Source organism: Protopterus annectens, chromosome 5.part0 (assembly GCF_019279795.1).
Source record: "Protopterus annectens isolate FY-2018-M chromosome 5.part0, PAN1.0, whole genome shotgun sequence".
In the NCBI taxonomy this organism is placed as follows: Eukaryota; Metazoa; Chordata; order Ceratodontiformes; family Protopteridae; genus Protopterus; species Protopterus annectens.
This window is the reverse complement of record NC_056735.1, coordinates 1849666304-1849688422: the sequence shown is the minus strand read 5'-3', so window position 1 is coordinate 1849688422 and position 22119 is coordinate 1849666304. Positions and strand designations below refer to the sequence as shown.

The 22119-nt window shown below is 44.2% G+C and overlaps 1 protein-coding gene across 1 annotated transcript in view; it reads left to right on the top strand.

The window, feature by feature from the left end:
- The window catches only part of WDFY2 (WD repeat and FYVE domain containing 2), a 543829-nt gene that overhangs the window by 197837 nt on the left and 323873 nt on the right, over positions 1-22119 (top strand). The gene's annotated exons all lie outside the window — the stretch shown is intronic.

Genomic DNA, 22119 nt, shown 5'->3' with positions numbered 1-22119 from the left:
CTCTTGTGGACATGAGACAGGTGAACATGGCATAGGTGTACAAGATTATGTATGAGATGTATGAAGAGGTTTCTTAAATAGGTAGGGCAAGGGGCATAGGCAGATGATTGTGGGAAGCTATTGGTCTTTTGATCTGTGGTGGCAGTTCTTCATGGACAGGATTGTGGACTCCTGAAGTGCACTACAGGACTGCAAAAACTGGTGGTGGTGAAGGAATTCATGGAAGCATTAAAGAAGAGGTGGCATTAGCAGAGAAGAGGTTAGGGGGAGAAGGACAGGTGGTAGACATATGCATGTTAAAGGTTAGACAGGGTAGACTTATTGTCTCCTGCGGTCAGGCAGTTGTAATGTTATCACTGTTGGCAAATGTATGGAATTGATTTTGTACAGGGAAAGTCTGTTATTCTGTGATGAAATGAGCTCATGGTATTACAGTAGTACTTTGTGACATGTAGTTAGTGTCAGACAAATCTTGTACCTCATCTTGCATGAAAGGGGACATTTAATGTCATTTTCACTGTACAGATGTTTTGGCCTTGACTATTTGCCAAATGATTTACTTTGACTAGTAACCGAAATTCTGGAAAGGCTGACAAGATACTGTTTTATAGGAGTGAATGGCTGAGGCTGACTTGTCTGGCCTGGATGTAGATGCCTGCAATGTCCCACAACAGGAGTGCCACCTGGCGTGAAGACCTGATAATACAGCTCTGTGTGCTAGCATTCCTGAGGTAGGTGCGAGTGTGTGCATGTGCAAGTCTGCATGTGTGTGTGTGTACATACGTGTATGTGTAACTGCAGAAAATGTGGTGCATTCCAGCTAAGCATTATGGGCACTGCTGGTGAACACTTGCTTTTGGCTCAGCATGGTATGGTTTAAACTATGCTTTCTGGCTGACCTGGAGAGGGAGTTAGAAGGGTTAAGAAAACTGGTAATATTTGCTTGAAGGCAGCCACAATCTCTGGCTGTCACCTTCATCTTAAGGTGCCCTCTGATCCTAGGGGAATGAAGGATTAAATAGCCCAACAGAAGATAGGAACTTGATGGCACAGAGGGTTAAGGCTGTAAGCTGTACTTCCTGTGGACAGGGTTTGAGTCCCTAAGCCCTCACTTGCATACTGTGTGCCTTGAGCAAGTCATTTAACCAGTCAGTGCTTGGGTCATCTAGTATTTCTGTGAGCTTGTGGTCAAGGAGAGAGTGGAACAAAAAAATTAGAAAAGCTGAGAGATGTTTAAACCATTTGATGTTATGTGATCCTATCTCGCCTACATTCTGTACTGATGGGTTCGGAGCCGATCCTCTGCTCCGACTCGGCACGCTATACTATAGAACGAAGTCTCTTATTGGCTGAGCTATCCCACATCCCAGGATGCACCACCACTGCTTCCCCAGATCTCGTTTGCCGCTTTACTGCAAAAACGTGGTCTCGGACTTGGCTGAGCTAAGTGTCTATTTCTTCAACAAATTTCTGTCAGAAATTTTTGATTAACCTACCCAAAAGCTGTTTTAACAGCTATCGTTGTTGTTGTGACTGATGTTTGGTAAAAATTTGTGGTAAATTTGTCTTTTGTTTGAGGGAAAGGATCCCGTTTAAGTTAGAGGGGCCTTGCCGTCGCGCGTGAGTGATATATTTAGTGTGAGTCTTGTTGTAGTGTTATAGTTGGTCAAGTAATCCCGTTTCTGTTAGAGGGGTCTTGTCCTTATTTGCTTTTAAGTTTTTGGAGAAAGTTTCCTTTTTGGTTATAGTGTTTGTGAGTCAATATGTCGAAAGAGCACAGACCATCTGGGTTCAAGAAGTGCTCTAAATGAAGCTACAAAATGTCCATAACGGACGATCACTCTTTGTGTGTGTATTGTTTAGGCCCTAAACATCTTCAGGAGTCATGCAGCGTTTGTCACGCCTTTTCCTCCCGAGTCCTCCAAGAGAGGAAAAACAAATTGATTCTAAAAGGGCTTATTACACCTTCTTTTGAGGAGGCTTTATCTTCCTCTTCACCTTCGAAGAAAAAGAAATCGTCGGCTCCGACCAGCCCGTTTGAACCTGCCACAAAGAAATCTCGGCAGGCTTCTCCATCGGCTCCACGGACTTCGGAGCCGAGGGCGGAACGGTCTGCCTCGATGCCTCCAGCCTCGACTCCTCTGGCTTCGGAGCCGACGGCTAGAGCTTCGAGAGGCGGGTCACCTTCATCGGCTCCACTGTTTTCGGAGCCGATGACAGTTGCCTGCTCAGACTCTTTACCTTCGGCGCCGAAGTCCACTTCGGCTCCGAGGGAAATTGCAATGGTTGTGGAGTCTCCCTCGGCACCGATATTTATCGAGACAATTTGGAGCCGGTCCCCCAGTCCTTCGGAACCGGTGGAGAAGTCGACTCAAACCCGTTCGATCTCTTCTCGGTCTTCGAGGATGTCTGATTCGGACATTGACAGGGTACTTCAAAGGCTGTTTCAGTCTCCAGTCTTCCAAAAGTTGGTTTCGGCTCCAGCCCAGTCGGCTCCGGAGCCGATTGCCCACCCTGTTGTCTTGGTTCCTCCTCCAACAGCCTTGGCACCATTGGAGTCGGAGCTGGTGGAGCCGATGGAGGTTTTCGGGTCGGCTCCGACCCTTACTCCAACCCCGACCTTCGGGTCGGAGTTCGGTACACGGACCTCCTCGGTCGGCCCCGGGGGTGATGCTTCGGGACCGATGTTGTCAGTTCCGAGCCTCCCTCTCGGTGCGTCAGCTGAGTGCCGTCTACTGTTGTGGCCTCTGGGATCGGACCTTCCCAGGACTCTAGGGGTCCGGCCTTCAGGGCCATGAGGAGTGCTTTGGCCAAATCTTCCTTGGCCACCTCCACCGTCTCACTGGCACCTTCCCTTGGCACGGAGACTGGTTCCTTTGTAGTCCCCCTGTCTCAAGACAGCGGAGCCCTGGGGCCTGAGGTCACCCCCATTGGGGTTTCCCCCCTTCCTGAAGGTCCCTCCGAAGCATCTTCGGAGGAACCTCCAAGGAAGAGACAGTGCAAGAGGAAGCACGTCGACTCCCCTGATGAGTCTCTCACCTCGGACACCGACCTCGATGATGCGGAGGGGTCCCCCAAGTCGTCCTCGGATGATGTCTCCTTTGCGGACATCTTGGAAATCCTGAAGCAACGAGGCGACTGGCAGTCCAAACCCCCTTCCGCTGAGGAGTCTGTATTCCTCAAGGCCTTCGGGGCTCAGCCCTCCGCCTCCTGGGTATCTCCGCCCTTCGATGAGCTTCTGGATTTGATCTCTCGAAGGGCGTGGGAGCACCCAGATTCTGTGGAACCGGTGCCAGCTCGCCCTAATAAATTTCTTTCAGCCCCCCCCCCCGAAAAGGATTTCCTCTCCAAAGGTGTGGCTGTCGATGCCCTGGTGGTGGCATCTGCTACCCAGCAAGATGTGGCAGAGGCTTCGACGTCCGTCCATCCTCCTAATAAAGAGTCCAGGAGCATGGATCGCGGAAGCGCACCCTTACTTCAGCAGCCTTTACTTTAAGGTCTCTGAATTATCTGACGCACTTCACCAGACTTCAGAGGGATCTGGTCAAGGAACTTTCAGATACCCTCTCTGGTAACCTACCTGAGCAGTTGGCCCAGACGGTTAGCTCTCAGTTGGCTACCCTATCATCGATATTGAACTCGTCCATGAGGCTCATGTCGTATGCAGCTGAGGGGGCGAGTAGAGAGGCGGGAACAGGTGTTGCTCTACGGAGACAAGCCTGGCTTCGCCTGTGGCATTTTGCGGAAGCCTTCAAGTCTTCCTTTGCCGACGCTCCCTTTGATGGGTCCTCTTTGTTTGGACCCAAGGTAAAGGACACCTTGACTCGCTGTGAACAAGAGGGTAAGACTTTGACTGCCGTAGGGGCATGGTTTTCCACTCCCTTCCGGCCTTATCCCAAGGCTAGAAGAGAGGGGAAAATGTAGTTCCGTAAATCTCAAAAGACTTACTCCTCACAGCAAGACGATTCCCCTTCTAGAGGCAGAGGAGGGGGAAATTTTTCAGGAAGATGCCGTCCCAGAGGCGGCAGAGGCCCCCGCAACACTGGAGACCGTGAGTCCTTTCGTGGCTCCTCAACCTTCCAGCATCCCTGAAGGATTGCCCGACTGCGCAGCTCCGGAGCCAGTCGGGGGTCGTTTTTCGAAGCACCTAAAGGCCTGGGAGAATATCACTCAGGACCGATGGGTGCTCCGAATCATCGCCGGAGGTTACATCATCCTCTTTTCTCAACCCCCCCCCCCACCATCCAGGAAAATCCGGGACCCACCACCCAGTCAACGGGATCTTGCAGCCATCGAAATCTCAAAGCTGCTTCAAAAAGGAGTCATCCAACCGGTCCCCGTAGGCCAGACCGGATTAGGGACCTACTCAAGATTCTTTTTGGTGCCAAAAAAGACCGGGGACCTGAGGCCCATTTTGGATCTCAGCAAGCTAAATCGATCAGTCAAGAAGTCCAAGTTCCGGATGGTCACCTTGCAATCCATTCTCCCGCTGCTGGAGAAAGGTGTTTGGATGTGCTCCATAGATCTCAAGGACGCCTATTACCACATCCTGATAGATCAGGCGTCCAGGAGACACTTGCGCTTCAGCCTAGGAGATGCACTGCCCTTTGGTCTCACCACAGCCCCCAGGGTGTTCACCAAATGTTTGGCGGTGGTGACTGCTCACCTGAGGAGTCTAGGATTCCAGGTGTTTCCATACCTAGACAACTGGCTCCTAACTGCCACCTCCAGGCATCTACTCTTACAAAACCTAGCAGCCACTATATCTCTAGGCAACTCCCTAGGAATCACCTTCAATTGGGCAAAGTCTGTGTTGCTGCCATCTCAGCACATACGGTTTATCGGAGTAGAGATAGATTCAAAGCAAATGCGGGTCTATCTTCCTACAGAGAGGATAGAAACACTACAGTCTCAAGTTCGAGCCTTGCTTCTCAAATGCCGAGCCCCAGCCAGGATGGTCCTACAACTGTTAGGTTCCATGTCGGCCACCGTTCTCCTAGTCCCCTTGGCAAGATTACATATGAGGATTCCCCAGTGGCTCCTGTCAGTCCAATGGTCTTATCAGGATCTCCCTCTCAGTCACCTCATTCTGATCACAGAGACGTGCAAACAGGACCTTCGTTGGTGGCTTCTTTCCTCCAACCTGGATCAGGGGCGACCCTTCGTTCCACCACCTCCAGTGGCCACATTGATTATGGACGCCTCCCAGACGGGGTGGGGGGGACATTACCTGGGCAGGTCAGTCCAAGGCAAGTGGCATTCCGACGAGAGTCTCCTCCACATCAACATACTGGAAATGAGGGCGGTGCTTCTATCTCTGCAAGCGCTACACGATTACCTCCCTCCGGGCGTGATTGCCATTCAGTCCGACAACATGTCAGTAGTCTGGTACCTGAACAAGCAGGGAGGGACCAGATCCTACCCCCTTTGCAGAGAGGCCATGAAAGTATGGGATTGGGCGATTGCAACCAAACTCTTTCTGGTAGCAACACACATTCCTGGGAGATCCAATGTGATAGCCGACAGACTGAGCAGAACTATTCTCTCCCCTCACGAGTGGTCTCTGAACGACAGAGTGGCAACTCAGATTTTCAGAAGATGGGGAACTCCTTGTTGCGACCTTTTCACAACCCTCCTCAACGCGAAATGCCAACAGTTCTTCTCTCTCACCCCAGTTCCGGGGGAGATTCCAAAGGATGCCCTAGTCCAAGCTTGGCCCACTGGCCTGCTATACGCCTTTCCACCGGTTCCCCTTCTTCCCAAGGTGATCCAGAAGGCGATTCGCTTGGAGAGCAAAATGATTTTAGTTGCCCCATACTGGCCTCGTCAAGTCTTGTTTCCCTTTCTTCGGAAATATTCACTGGACGGTCCATGGTTCCTGGACCAAGTTCCGGATCTCTTGACCCATCAGTCGGGACAGCTTCATCAGTCCCTCCACTTGTTGAGGTTAACAGCTTGGCTCCTCCTCTTCCGACCATAGTCAGAAACCATGCTTTGGACCCGGAAGTCATACATATCTTGTTCTCGGCCCATAAGACTTCTACTAAGAAAATGTATAACAGCAAATGGAAGAGATTTGCTATTTGGGCCCAACTCCGGGGATTAGATCCCATAACTGTCCCGGTGTCAGAGGTTCTAAAGTTTTTAGCTTCTCTGTTCAATCAAGGTTCTTCGGTCTCTACCATCAAGGTGCAATTGGCAGCTATTTCCAATTTTCATGAGAGCATAGAACCACCTTTGATGAGCAACAAGTTGTGTAAAGCCTTCATGAAAGGTGCTGGGCTGCTTCAGCCCCCGATATCTCATCCCGCTCCACCGTGGGACCTTAATGTTGTGTTAGGTGCTTTGACCTCTTCCCCCTTTGAACTGGCAGCAACTTGTGACTTGAAATTTCTTTCTTGGAAGACTGCTTTCTTAGTTGCAATTACATCAGCCAGAAGAGTTTCGGAACTTCAAGCCCTATGTGTCAAACCACCATACCTGTTTTTTCACAAGGATAGAGTATCCCTCAGACCGAATCCATCCTTTGTTCCTAAGGTTTGTTCTAGTTTTTGTCTGCAACAGTCCTTGGAACTTCCACTTTTCTTCCCAAAGTACTCGAATAGAGCGGAATACATCTTTCACACCTTGGATGTTCACAGACAATTGCGCTTCTATTTGGATAGGACGCACCAAACAAGGAAAACAGATCAGTTGTTTGTGTCCTTTTCGGACAATAAATTGGGCAAAGCCGTCACGAAAGTCACTATTGCCAAGTGGATCAGAGACTGTATCAGTCATACTTACTTCATTTCTAATAAAGAGCTTGCAACTACAGTGAAAGCTCATTCTACCAGGGCTATGGCTACTTCGGCAGCTTTTCATTCTAAGCTTGCCATTAGTGACATTTGTGCTGCGGCTACGTGGTCTTCTCCTCACACCTTCATTTCTCATTACAAATTGGATGTGGCATCTCAGGGACGAGCTTCCTTCGGTTCCACAGTTCTCTGGAGTGTTTTCCAGTGAGCCACCCAGGAATCAGGTGCTAGGGACGCTGTCCCATCAGTACAGAATGTAGGCGAGATAGGATCACATAACATCTTTTAGTTATGTACTTACCATAACTTTAGATGTATGGGATCCATATCCTTACATTCCTAATAACCCACCCTCCTTCCCCCTGCCTTGGAGATCAGAAGAGACTGGACGGTTCGAGTTTAGCTGTTTCATCTTGAAACACCTGGCAATATTATATCAACAGTCTGTGTGTGTGCATGTGTGCGGACAAACAAGATCTGGGGAAGCAGTGGTGGTGCATCCTGGGATGTGGGATAGCTCAGCCAATAAGAGACTTCGTTCTATAGTATAGCGTGCCGAGTCGGAGCCGAGGATCGGCTCCGAACCCATCAGTACAGAATGTAGGCGAGATGGATCCCATACATCTAAAGTTATGGTAAGTACATAACTAAAAGATATGGATGCCAGATTGTTTCAGCACCCACTGAAAAAACTAGGTCAGTGGGTACCAGAAAGATAACTTGGTTTTCACTTGTCTTTTTTTATTTAAAGTTATGAAAACAATTTGCTTCACCCTCATAACACACGAGGGATAATTTCATTAGTACATTTAATATGCCAACAAAACAATTACCCTAAGGCTAAAAAGGAATGAAAATGCAACCCATATGCGAGACATCATGCTGCTTGTTAGAAGGCCTGATTCCCCTCTCGCACTTGCATAGTACCAGGCCATGGGTGACATGCTTATGCAGGCCCATCATCATGTGAGTTAATGAGGTAAGCACCATTGGTTTCTCAGAAAAACCTTCAGTGTTGTTTATCAGGGAGGGACGGGTTCCTATCATGTAGTCTAACTTTTACAAGTTCGAACCACATATGGTCGATACCATACGATTTGTAAAAGTTCAAGCGTTTCAGTGGAAATTTCCATAAGCGGAGGTTTCCATTCACTTCAATGTGGAGCGATCTCGGAGTTGGTATATTTAAGTAGTGGGGAGTGTGGGGGGGTGCAGGGGGGCTTGCCCCCTTCTTACAACAATTTATTTTATTGTCTGTTGTTTTTTTATTTTTTTTTTTTACGTAATCGAAGTTCTGTAACTTCGAAGCTAATGATTCGACCATTAGGTGTTCGGAGTTATGGAACTTCGACTATGTGATATAGACCTGGGAGGGACAGTGCCTGGGTGGTAGAAACAAACTGAAATACATTACTGCAGCTATTATTTATTTCATTGATCACACCGAGACACTTGATATGTATTCACATTGTGAAGGTGGTTATTTTGTGGGCATGTAATGTGCTGAGAAGCAAGCTGTGCATCTGAAACAAAAGATATTTACTTGGTCATAATTAAATGGTCATCATTGTGGTTTGTCAAGAATGGGCAGTATCTGTGTAAGAGAATCAAATTAAACTGCATTACTGGGACCATTGTTTCTTTCACTTGGCCATATGTAAATATGCATGATGTACACAGAGAGTGGTTATTTTATGTTGGGGGGGGGGGGAGTGGAAAAAACAGGCTGCGTGTGAAAGCAAATTACATTCATTTAATCACAGTTAAATTATCTTCAGTTTGGCTTAACAGGGAGAGACCGTGTATGTGGGTTACAGAAACGAGTTGAAATTTGTTCTCTATCCATTATTTATTTTACTCGACCGGAGTGAAACAGAAATAACTAGAGGAGGTTTTAGAGATGTGCACATTTTTGGTAATGTCAAATTTAGGTCAGAATAACCAAAAAAAAAAAAAAAAAGTAAAATTTTGCATCACATTCACTTTATAATAGAAAGATAACTTCTGATTGACATCAGAGTAAAATATAAACGCTATAAAAAAGCATAAAATGTGTAGTGTAGTTTAGTTTTGATTTTGGGCCTGAAAAGGTTTTTTTTTTTCTTTCCAAAATTAACATTTAATGTGGCAGTTTAAAATATGCTACATTTTTTTTAATTATTAAAATATAAAATTATCTTTGTGTTTGATAGGAGCAAAATGTTAATCTGTTTTAGGTGATTACAACATCATTATTTTATGGAAATGTAATAGATACAGGAAGCTGGTTTTGGTGGTAAAGTTCTGTATACTTCACTAGCGAGCAAAATAATCAAGCAAGTCAGTAACTTTCTTGACAATTAGTAATAAAAGGGGTAATGACCATGTAATAGTAACATGTCTTGGTTTTAGTTTTTCATTAGTGACTTAGTTAATTGTTTTGCACTGAGGAAATGACACTTGAAGTGGGTTGCAAACTTATTTAAGGAATGAGTTCATAAAGTAGTGTTGATGGCTGTGCATGCTCAGAAAAGGACTTTACCTTTGGAGTGCTGAGGATATTAGTGCTCCATTGTCTGCTGTTCACTGTGCCCATTTATAAACTATGAGCAATATTTGTATTTTATGTCATGCATCAAGGCATTTTTATAGGATAGAGATTGATAAAGAAAGTCTTATTAATTTGAGGTGGGCCACCTAGGACTGAATACCTAGCTGTACAGTTATACATAGGTAAAGATGTAATGAATGTGGTAGAGTTGTAACAGAAAGTACAGTTGTATAAAATCTTACCAAAACAGTAGATTTACTTCTCTTCACTGTTGCAGTATTCATTAAAGAAAGGATGTCCCAGCCTGGGCAGCCCATTGCTCAACCAGTATAGATAAGCTTAAAAGAGATCTTGTTTGCACCATATGTCATGTTTATGCTTCCTGCACAGAACATAGGGCATAAAAGGGACTTACAGATGCAAATACCCAAAACTGAATTCTCCCAGAAGAGAACAGCTGTTGTAAGACAAAGGAGTCCATGCAAATCCAGAAGGAAGAAATGCAGAACAAATGAGAGGGGGCTGGAAGGAGGGAACGAATACTGCAACACTTAGGACATCTACTGTTATGGTAAGTACACAACTGTACTAGGTCCTTCTGTATCACTGTTGCAGTATTCATTAAAGAAGGGAGAATAAAAAAGCTTAAGAAACAGAATGGCAGGTAGAAGGCTGAGAAAAGCCCTTGAACCACATAAAATGGTTTCAGCAAAACATGCTCTGGCCCTAGAAACCATATCAAACTTATGCTTAGTAAAGGTATGCACTGAAGATAAAGTAGCAGCTTCAAGGATGGAACCCGTATCTAATCCCTTAAAGAAGGCACCAGAGGGAACAGAGCTAGTGGAGTGAGCTCTAACAGAAGCAGACAGAGACTTACCATAAAAAGAATAAGAACAAGACATGGCCTTGGATATCCAGGAGAAGATTGTTTGCATCGAAACAACCAAACTCAAAGACCTGGAATGAAAGGAAGCAAAAAGCTGATTTGACTTGTGAATAGTCCTAGTTTTATCCAAATAGTACCGGAGTTGTCTATTCATGTAGGACCCTCTCACTAGCCGACTGAGGAGAGGGGCAAATGGAAGGTAGTTGTACCAACCGATTTAAGGACAACTCATTTACCAACTTGGGTATAAAAGAAGGATTAGTACAAAGGGGGACACCCTGTCCCTGTGAAAAAAAGCAAGAACGGAGGAATGGCTATAAGGGCCTGGAGCTCAGAAATCCTCTGAGCAGAAGTAAGAGTCAGCAGCAAAGCAGTCTTTCAGGTACAATGTTGCAAGGAAGCAGAATCTGCAGGCTCAGAAGGAGCCTGAGTCAACTTTTCCAAAACAAAATTAAGATCCCAAGGAGGTGTAATAGGTTTTCTTGGAGGCCTAGTATGCAGGATGCCTTTAAGAAATTTTGACCTCAAAACAAGACGTCAAAGGAGGGGTCAAGAGCAGACGAGCAGAAATGGCTGGCAAATGGGCCTTCACAGAAGAATAGGCCAAGCCAGACTGGAGCATCTCACACAAATGAGAGGATCAGAGGGGACCCCCCATTGAAAAAGGGTCCTGGATATGAGCATGACACCAGACTGAAAATCTTTTCCATTTGGACATAAAAGATTTCCTGGTTGAGGGTCTCCTTGCCTCCTGTAAAACCATTACCACATCCTCAGAAAAGAGGTGCCTGAAAGTGATCAAAACTCTATCACCTACAATGTCCATTGCAGAGTGAACAGTTGGGGATGGAAAAGAGACCCCTTGTCCTGTTTGAGGAGATCCAACTGGTGAGAACTTGTGACGATTGCCCTTGGCCAGATACATTGAGGGGGAACCAGTGCTGTCTCAGTCAAAAGGGTGCCACTAGCAAGAATTTTGGGGAGTCCAACTGAATCTTTTGCAGGACTCTTGGGAAGTAGAGGAAGAGGAGGGAAAACATAAAGAAACCTCCCCTTCCAAGGAAAGAAAAAGGTGTCCATCTTCCAGACCAGATGGCATGGTGCTCTGGAACAGAAGATAGGAAGCTACCTGAGGGGGAGACAGAAAGATCTGCTCGAGGAATACCCACCAATGGACAATGCTCAGAAAAGCATCTCTGTAAAGCATACATTTGTGAGCCTGTGTTTTGGACCTGCTCAGAGACTCTGCCAAAAGATTGTGCTCTGAAGGAATGTATACTGCCTGAAGATTTAACTGATAACCGAGAGCCACATCCAAAGCCCAAAATGCCATCCTGCAGAGGAGGTGATATTTTGTGACCCCCCCCCTCCCACTTGTTGACATACCACATCACTGTAGGTTTGTTTGTGTACACCTTCAAGGGGCCTGGGGAGAACATGGGGTGAAAAGCTTGAAGGGCTAGAATCAGGTCCCCTATCTCTTTGATGTTGATATGGTCCGAAGTCTGATGGGGAGCGACTGAACTTTCAGGTGACCAAGAAATGCCCACCACCCCATGTCTGAAGCATTGGTGAATAGCTCTTGAGAAGGGACTGGAGGCTGAAATGACCAGCCTGGGTTGAGTGCAGACTTTCAAATCCACCACTCAAATTCCTTCTTGAGACAGGGAAGGACAGGTTCACTGAAATTTCAAGGGTGATGATGCCGCAGCCAAACTGACCTGAAGTACCACTGAAGTTTCCGCATATGCAGTCTGGTAAGATGGCCATGAATCCCAGGGCCTGAAGACACTCCCTGGCTGTCGTGGCAGTTGGGGGGAAGAAGCGACTGAACGAAGGCTATAAATGACAATACCTTTGGAGGTGGAAGTGAGTCCTGGCAGACTTTTGGAAGTTCATAGTAAACCCTAGACTTTGAAGAGATATAGTGAACTGCAGATCCTGCAACAATTGACTGTGAGAAGGTGCCTGAAGCAACAGGTTGTCTAGATAAGGAAAATCTGAATGCCTTGTAGCCTGCGGAAAGCAATCACAGGAGCTAGGCATTTTGTGAGTACCCTTGGGGCAGTAGAGAGGCCAAAGCTGAAGCAGAGAACTGAAAGTAAGAGGAAGATGCAGAGAAACGTAAAAGTTTCCTGAAGAGAGGGTGAATAAGGATATGAAAATAAGCATCTTTCAGATCCAAGGACACCAGAAAAGCCTATGGTAATGAGAGGAAACAGAGGTTGAAGAGTAATCACCTGAAAAAAAGAGGAAACTGAGGTTGAGGAGTAATCATCTGAAAAGAAGGGATCTCTGGGAAAGGTGGTTGAGCCAGGAGAGATCCAAATTAGGTATCCAAGTACCCTCCTTTCGAGGAATCGGAAACATCGTGGAATAAAAACCCCATCCCACCTGAGAAGGGGGGCAGATTGAATGGTCCCTTGGTTCAACAAGGATGCTAGAACCTCCGAAAAATAAGTTTCTTTAGTGGAATTTGAGGAATCCCAGAAAAAGGAGAGAGAGAGTTCCATACCATAAAGTGACCCTGATGGGTGATGCATATAACCCAAGCATCTGAAGTGATGAGATGCCAATTTGGAAGATAAGGGAGAGCTGATGGGACAAAGGACCTTGGTCTATAGGCAGGGGGCATGAATTGTCAGAGAGAAGCAGGCTTATTAGATATAGTAAGCTTCTGAGCTACAGACATCTGAGAAGCCTTAGCAAAGGGGGCCTGCCTCCCACCCTTCCTGCTCTTGAGGCCTGGTGGGGTTGCCTGCAAACAAAAGCAGATCTAGTAAGATAATTCCACTGGAACTTAGGATAGGAGCGACAAAAATATGTTTTAAGGTCTTGCAAGGATTTGCCTGTCTCTTGAATAGACTTAAGTCAGCAGCAGCAGCCCCAAAATGATGGGTATTATCCAAAGGAGCATCCAACAGCTTGGCCTTAATGTCCTCAGGAAGAGACTGGAGATAAAGCCAAGAATAATGCCTCATGATGGACCCAAAAGCTGCAGCTGTAGAAGAGGCATCAGCAGCATCATAACCACACTTAATAGAGTGGCGAGCCACTTGAGAAGCAGAACCTAAAATATATAAGTAAGAGGATTTGCCATCAGAGTCGGGGGAGGGCAGAGATAACCTGACAAGCCTGAGCAGTCAAGGCCATAGCATACCCGGTCATGTGGGTCTGGTAATTAATACCCTAAAGGCCAAAGTGGAAGCAGTGTAAACGTTCTTGCCAATCCTCTACATTGCCCTGCTATCCTTATCAGAAGGCAAAAGTTTTAAAGGCTTGTCAGAAGAGACTGACACCACAGCAGGATCAGCAGGATGCGGTTTAAATAAAAATAGTCAATCCTTGGGAATCTTGTAGAACCTGTGATGTCCCCACTGTGGGCCAGTAATCAAGGAACCTGAATCCTCCCCACTGACACTGGAGAGGACTGTTCACTTAAATACAAATGGATACACACTCAGTATTTCAAGATGCGCACCTCTCTGAATCAAGCACAATTTCCCTTAAGAGCACTCTGGGATTACACTCACTCCAGGGTCTGGGTTTCTCTGTCTCCCTCCAGGTCCCCTGTAAGACCCCCCCCCTCCCCACTGGTAGAGCTGCAGAGTTAAGTCCTCAGCCAAGTGTCCAAGCCAAGTCCTCCAGCACTCTATCTGTGACACCAGTGCTTTGTGTCCTTGCTGCAATTAGCCAACACACACACTCTTTGAGGTTTAATTTCACACACACACACACACACACACACACACACACACACACACACACACACACACACACACACACACCCCTACCTGGGAAAGGCTGGCACAGATTACCTGCTCTACCAACTTTACCCAGACTGTAAGGCAGATTCACTGCCACCAGACAGTTACTATAAGGCTCTTAAAAGGGTATTCAATTATACTGAGTGAAATTAATATTAATACATGCTGACCAAACAGCAAGACATTCAGGGGTGGCCTGAATTATCACCAAATAAATATTTGCAAATACTCTCAAAACTTAAATATTTTTTAAAAGGACCAGCTACAATAAAAAGTTTCAGTATATTTAATAATAAAAGCACAAGAAAATACCAAATATCTGTTTACAGGAAACACCAGAGTTTCAGCCACAGGAAATATTAAAAATAACACAGCTGGACAGAGTCACACAATTACAGAATAAAACAGTAAACTCTCAGTTAACTGGAACTCAAGCAACCAGCAAAATATATCAAAAGAAATACAGTCCAGTTTTCATAAGTTGCACTTTCTGCCCCCCCACCACACAGAAATGCACCTTATGTTTTTAAGAGTTTGAGTTTAAAAACGAAGATCAGAATAAATTCCCTCTCACCCCAACCTGAGTACAAGTCAAAGCAAACAAATAGTATAAGGTACAATATTAGTCAATAGTAACTCTCAAGCAACCAGAAACTACAGTTATCCAGCATCTTCTAATCCCCATGGGTGCCAGTTAACTGAGAGTTTACTGTACTTAACTATTTTCACTGTATTTCTTGGCCTGATCTAGAGAATTACTGTTCCTACTTGCTGGAATACAGCAAGGCAGGATGATGTGGGTAAATGGTCCTTGTCAGATCCAAGACAGAATACAGAATGCTGAGAGCAATATACTACTAATATCTAAATATTATTTCTGGCTTACAGAATATCATGAACATCTGGTCATCTGACTTCTGGTTCCCATATAACCCCCATTGCTAGAACCTGTCTGGATTTAGCACCTATGTGTTACCATACACACAGATAGAGCTTTGCTCAGATCTACTGCAGCTGGTGGAAATCATAAAACAATTTCAACCCTATACCCTTCCAGAGTAGCAGTTAGCTCCCTACTAGAGACAATAAAGAAGGCTTCCTAATACTTGGTTTTCTAGACATTTTGTCTATGGCGACAACCAGAACTGTAAGATACAATCAATATGGCCTAATTAACTATTTTTGAAGTTTGCTGCAGCTGGATTGTGATTAACCTCTTCCCTTCCACAGTATCCCCTGTTAAAACATATACAGTGGATATGAAAAGTATACACACTCCTGTTAAAATGCCAGGTATTTGTGATATAAACAAATGAGACCACAATAAATAATTTCAAACTTTCCCTGCCTTTAATGTGACCTATAACCTGTACAATTCAATTGAAAAACAAATCTGTTGGGGAGGAAAAATATGAAAAATAAAAAATGTACAATACGCTTGTTGCATAAGTGTGCACACCCTTAAACTAATACTTTGTTGAAGCACCTTTTGATTTAATTATGGCATTCAGTCTTCTTGGGTAGTAATCTGTCGGCATGGCACATCTTGACTTGGCAATATTTGCCCACTCTTCGTTGCAAAAGTGCTCCAAGTCTGTCCGATTGTGGGGACATCTCTTGTGCACAGCCCTCTTCAGTCGACCCCACAGATTTTCTATTGGATTTAGGTCTGGACTCTGGCTGGACCATTCCAAAACTTAATTTTCTTCTAGTGAAGAAATTCTTTTGTTGATTTGGATGTATGCTTGGGGTCATTGTTGTGTTGAAAGGTGAAATTCCTCTTCATCTTCAGCTTTCTAGCAGATGCCTGAAGGTTTTGTGCCAGAAGTGACTGGTATTTGGGACTGTTAATAATTCCCTCCACCTTGATTAAAGCCCCAGCTCCAGCTGAAGAAAAGCAACCCCAAAGCATGATACTACCACCACCTTGCTTCACTGTGGGGATGGTGTTCTTTTGGTGATGCAAAGTGTTTTTGCACCAAACGTACCTTTTGGAATTGTGGCCAAAAAGTTCAGCCTTGTTCTCCTCAGACCATAACACATTTTCACACATGCTTTTGGGAGACTTGTATTATTTTGCAAATTTTAGCCGGGCCTGGATGTTTTTCTGTGTAAGAAAAGGTTACCATCTTGCAACCCTACCCCATAGCCCAGACATATGGAGAATATGATAGTTTGTTGTCGCATGTAGTACACAACCAGTACTTGCCAGAAATTACTGCAGCTCCTTCAGTGTTGCTGTAGGTCTCTTGGCATCCTCCCTGACCAGTTTACGTCTCGTTTTTTCATCAATTCTGGAGGGACTTCCAGTTCTTTGCAATGTCACTTGTCCCATATTTTCTCCACGTTTTGATGACTGTCTTCACTGTGTTCCATGGTACATCCAATGCTGTGGAGATTTTTCTGTAACATTCTCCTTATTGATATCTTTCAGCAATGAGATCCCTTTGATGCTTTGTAAGCTGTCTGAGAACCATGGCTTTTGCTGTAGCAGGCAACTGAGTAAATGTCAGGAAAATCCTACTAGGACAGCTGAACTTTATTTGGGGTTAATCAGGGTCTCTTTAATTGATGGCAGGTGTGTACCCAAGAAGACTGAATAATGTAATTAAATCAAAATGTGCTTCAGCAAAGTATTTGTTTAAGGGTGTGCACACTCATGCAGCCTGCTTATTATACGTTTTTTTATTTTTTTATATTTTTTTCCCCTAACAGATTTGTTTGTTTTTCAATTGGATTGTACAGATTATATGTCACCTTAAAGGTGGGAAAAGATTTGAAATGATTTATTGTGGTCTCCTTTTTTAAATCACAAAAAGCTGGCACTTTAACAGGGGTATATACACTTTTTATATCCACTGTACATTTAATTCAGTTACAGTAGTGCATGTATGTTTTTTCTTTCCAGCAGAGCATACTGTTGATATATTTTAATACAAGCAACTTTACAAATACATTTTTAAACACAAGCATCTGTACAAATCAGTTTGATATACAAGTGACATACAATTCTTTACTAAATTCTAGCTAGCTGTGCTGGCATATGTTACACATCCACTGCCCTATATCTCTTGGCATGGCTGCCAGTACCTCCTGTCTTCGCATAACTTATCAGGTTTCTTAGAAGCAGGAGGTTGAGAATCAGGAGACTTGGAAGCAGCAGTGAAAGTATCTATCAGGGCAACCAACACAGGAGGAACCGACGATGGTTTAGGAGTGTCCACCTGAAGCAACTCATAATATCTTCTCTGAACACTTGAGAAGAATCCCACTTGAAGAATTCCATTATCCCAACAATTTTGTCCTCAAAGTACAATTTCTCAAATGGAGACTTTGGGTTAACAGGCATCTTCACCTTTGGCTTATTGTTTTGATGAACAGGAATCTGTGAAGAATAGGACAAAGACCCCTAACTAGACAGCAAATCCTCATCCAAGAAATCTGGTTCCCTAAACTGTTTAGAACGGTTAGAGGTCCAAGGATGAGTGGGTACTGAAACCCCTTGAGGAGGCTTTAGGGCCATTAAGGCAGAGAACAAGCCCTCAGTAAACTCCTGCCATTCCCTTTGAGGATCCATAGGACAGACTGAAAACATGCTTCAGTTTTTGTATTTTCTTAGAGGGGACATCAGCCCTAACAAATAGAGATTTGAGAAGAGAACCTGGAATTTCTTCCCTGACTAATGTATGCAGAATCCCTCTAGGACCATCCAAGATAATCAACTGTAACCCCCCCCCCCCTTGACGTCTGGAGCAGACTCTTGCAAAGCCTCAGAGGATGTGTGAAAAGATGGATCCATGTCAACCTCTGGGGTGGTCATGGCAAAGGAATCTGACCTAAACACCAAATGACATATGAAGCTTTTATCTGCTTCTAGAGGGATGTTTGGTGGAGGCTGGATAGCTAAAGAATCCAGCTGAGACTTCTTGGCCTTCTTACCTAGCAGGAGTATCTCATGGTTAAAGGATTCCACCATGGTACCTTGAGCTAACTGTCTAAACCATTGGTTATCAAGATAAATGGCCAGGGAAGACAAATGGCTTCTGAGTGCCTTGGGCACACATGGTTTGGATACTACAGGAGGTGTGGTGGTGATAAGCACCCAAACAAAAAAGACACTGTTCATGATGATCTTTATGGTGAATCTGCCTCCTGCAATGACATTTTTCCATCTTGGTTGACATGAACTCTAGGTGGTGATAAAAAGAAGATCAAGAAAGTATTGTAATCTGGTATTGCTAAATATTCAGTAGAGCAACAAAGTCTTCAAACCAACTGGCAGCAACAGCGTTTGAACTGGAGGCAAAAGTTTTTGGTAGTTGCATCTGTACGCCCCTTTTATGTCCTATATGCCCTGTGTTTTGTGTGGGGAGCATATATGTGACATACAGTGCAAACAAGATCTCTTTCAAGCTTATCTATACTGGCCGGTAGATGGGCTGCCTGGGGCAGGACGTCTCTTCTTTAATGAATAATGCAACAGTGATATAGAAGGACGTCTTGGAGTTAACTTTCTTTGTATTTGAAGAATAGACAATAAGTAGTATTTTTAAGTTCTGTGGAATGTGTAACATGCTGCCAAGGACTTTAGGTTATTGAACTGTATTAACGGTTCAGAGTTTGAATACTTATGCATTGTGCTGGTTGGTTTGTACAGTTTGCTGCCTAGTTGCCATCATTATCTGTGAAAAGGACATAAAGCATTCAAGGTCATTGCATAAGAAAACAAGTAATTAATGAACTTAATGAGTAGACTCTGGACGGCTTTGGGAAGTATTGTCTGTAATGTAGATGGAAGGAGAGAAAGGAGAACTGGTGTGGTAGACTGCAATAAACATTTTAGGATCAGTGCCAAAAAAAAAAATTGTGTGCATGTACATAGATGCATTCATAGGTGCATAGTGACCAACTAGTTGTATTCAGCCTTTTTGTCTTGTACCTTTGTTTATTTTCATTTGCCCATTTGATGGAACCACTAGACCTTTAAGACTTTATTTTGTAGTGGAAACCTAGAGATGTGCTGTTTTAGTGAATGGGAAAATTTGGTCAGAACACCATAACAATTTTTAATTGACTCTAAAACATTGGTGGAAAGGGGAAGAAAGAATAATATCACAGCTTTCACCAAAAATCAGGGTATGTTACAGAAGTGAGACTGATCGGAGGTGAAACAAAGATGGCATATTTACAGGGGATTGAAAGTGCTGTTGTTTATCCTGACATTCAGGTAGAATGGTTATCGGCTTGTGTTTTCTTTAGAAGATTGAGGAAGTTTAACTTTGTCCTCATTTGTCTGTGCAAGTACTAACAAGTCTTAAAATGCACAGAATGAAGACGTTCTTGTGTTATGTGGAAGAGTATTACAAAGAACAACATAAAACATTTGAGATTGTTATAAACCCTGAGGCACTTTTATAACTAGGCAACCAGTGTAGAATACAAATAGATCAACATTTGCAGTCTGTACCTCAGCAAGCGCACTACACTGAAAGTGATTCTAAACTGAATGTCATTAACTAATGTAATTGGAGAGGAGGATTTGTTTGTTTTGATGTTGGAATACCTTTCGGGTTGCTCTAGGACAAGGGAAGGTCCCAGCATTGTATTACACTTTGTAAAACAGAATTTGGGCAGTGCCAGCTGAGTATAAGTAATACGTGAATGTATGGTGCAAGCTCTTTTTTTCTTCTTTCTGAAGTCGTATATTAGAACATCAGGTCAAGATTTATGGTAAGATGTATGCTTCTATTTATAAATGTCCAGTAGTCTGACACTGACCTTGAAGTGAAGTGAACCTCAGCTAATCATTTCAGAGGTTCTGAAGGGGATTCTGCAGATACTAGTTTGGAAGGAGATTCCCAATACTTTAGTTGAATGTAGGGAAGGGTATGAACCTCCTAGAGTGTCTGGGACAGACGTCCTTCAAAAGAAAAAAAACAAAAAGCCAAGCATGTTTCCCCCTGCTCCTAAAGATCCACAGAGTGAATGGCAGGATTTTCTCTAATAGTTATTTAATGCTTTGATAGCTTTGAAGCCTCCCAGAGCAGTTTCTGTACCTGCTTCCCTTTGTCCTCTACCCTACTCGAGGCCTAAAGAGCAGGGCTTCTCTGAAGAGGATTTAGATTCTGAAGAAGAGTTGGCATATTCCTCTCAGAACCCTTCTCCCTTGGATTATGGCTCTGGGAGGAAGACTTTTAGTCCAGACTCTTCCTTTTAAGAATTTTCCTTTGGGGACACTATTTCTTGTCTGTTGGAATTTTTTAAATAGGGTTGTACTCAGGTTTCTAACATTCGAAAGAGGGATTATGAGCTCCTTTTGATGGAAACCCCTAATCCGTCTGCTGCCCTTTCTGTCTTGGCTGCCCTTTTAAATACCTTTTTCAGCAGCTTCTGTTGCCCTGGATTCTCAACCTCCACCTCCTGAGAAGCCTGACATATTTTATAAGGTGTCTAAGGAGTGTAAGTTTCTCTACAAATGTCCTAGTGACCCTTCTGTAGTGTCCGTCTCTGCTGAACAACCCTCTAAGCTTTTGTCTTCTACTTAACTATTTCTTTCTGAGAAGATCATTAGAGTTCTAGAATGGTTCAGCAAGAAGGTATATACTGCTGCCACCTTGGCCTTTCAAGCTATTAACTACCAGACCCATATGACCAAGTATGTTTTAGCCCTTCTTTATCAGGCTTCCCAGGTTATCTCGGACCTTTTTGATTCTGAAGGGAAAGCCTCGACCCTCTGTTTACTGGGCTCTGCTTCTCAAGTAGACCACAACTCTGTTAAATGTAGCTATGATGCAGTTAATGCCTGCAGTAGAACTGTTGCTTTTGGTTCTGTTATGAGATGTTACTCTTGGCTTCGTCTTCAGCCTTTACCTGATGATATTAAGGCTAAACTGCTGAATGCTCCTCTTGATAACATGAACCTGTTTGGTTTTGTGGCTGCTGAGCTTTTTATGTCTCTGGAGGATAAGAGTAAGACCTTGCAGGAGTTGAGGTATATATCTGATTCTCCTATTCCTAAGTTCCAGAGGAATTATTCATCTAAGTCTGCTTTTATTCGTAGACGGTCTCGCCCTCCTCCCAAAGGTAAGAAGGGTCCTAGTCTGGTTCCTTCTGCTAAGTCTACTTAAACTTTCACTTCTCAGTAATCTCTTTTTCGAAACAAGCCAGGTTTTATCTGACTGTTTGCTTCCCCCTTTCCTGAGCCAGTTCTTTTATTTGTTCATCTTTCCCTGTTTTTTCCTAATTGATTAAGGATCACTCATGACTATTGGGTTCTGTCTATTATCTGTCAGGTATACTTTATGGTGTTGAAATCTCTTCCTCCTTTTCTAGGCATCTTTCAGCCTCCTCAGGAACAGCCTCCTTCCTTGCCAGAATTACTTCAGGGCCTTCTAGCTCAAGGCACCAGTCGAGCTGTGCCCCCTTCCTAGGAGGGGAGGGGGGTTATTCGAGAATGTTTCTAGTTTCCAGGAAGGAAAGCACCTGGAGACCCATTTTGGACCTCTCTCAGCTCAGCACCTGTTGGAAGATCCCTTCCTTTCAGATGTTGTCCCTTCAAACCCTAGCAGGCTTTCCTGGTATCTCGAAATCTCAAGGATGCTTGTCTTCACATCACAATTCACCCCCTTTAAAGGACGTTTTTGCATTTCTCTGTTTCTTGCTTGCATTTTCAGTTCTCTGCTTTGCCCTTTGGCCTTTCTAGAGCCCCAAGGGTTTTCACAAAATAGCTTGCTCCTGTGATTGCTTTTTTCAGGATGGGGGGGGGGTTCAGAGCATTCCTTGTCTGCACAATCTACTTATTCAGGCTTCCTCCCCCAAGACCTTGGTTCAGCACCTCCACTATATTGTTTGTCTCTTTCAAAGCCTGGGATTTACAATAAACTTCCAGACATCAGTCCTGATTCCTTCTCAGGATCAAGTGTTTCTGTTGCAGGCTTCCCTGCCTCCTCCCAAGGCTTTTCCTTGTAATCACCTTTTTTCAATCCTTCATTTCTCGGGTTTCAATTGCAACCAGGGAGTTTCTAAGGGCACTAGGATTCATGACTTCCACCATTCCTATGTGCAGTCTTGCCAGGCTTCATATGAGAAAACTACAGTGGTTCCTAAAGTCAGTTTGGCTCCAGCACTGTCATCCTG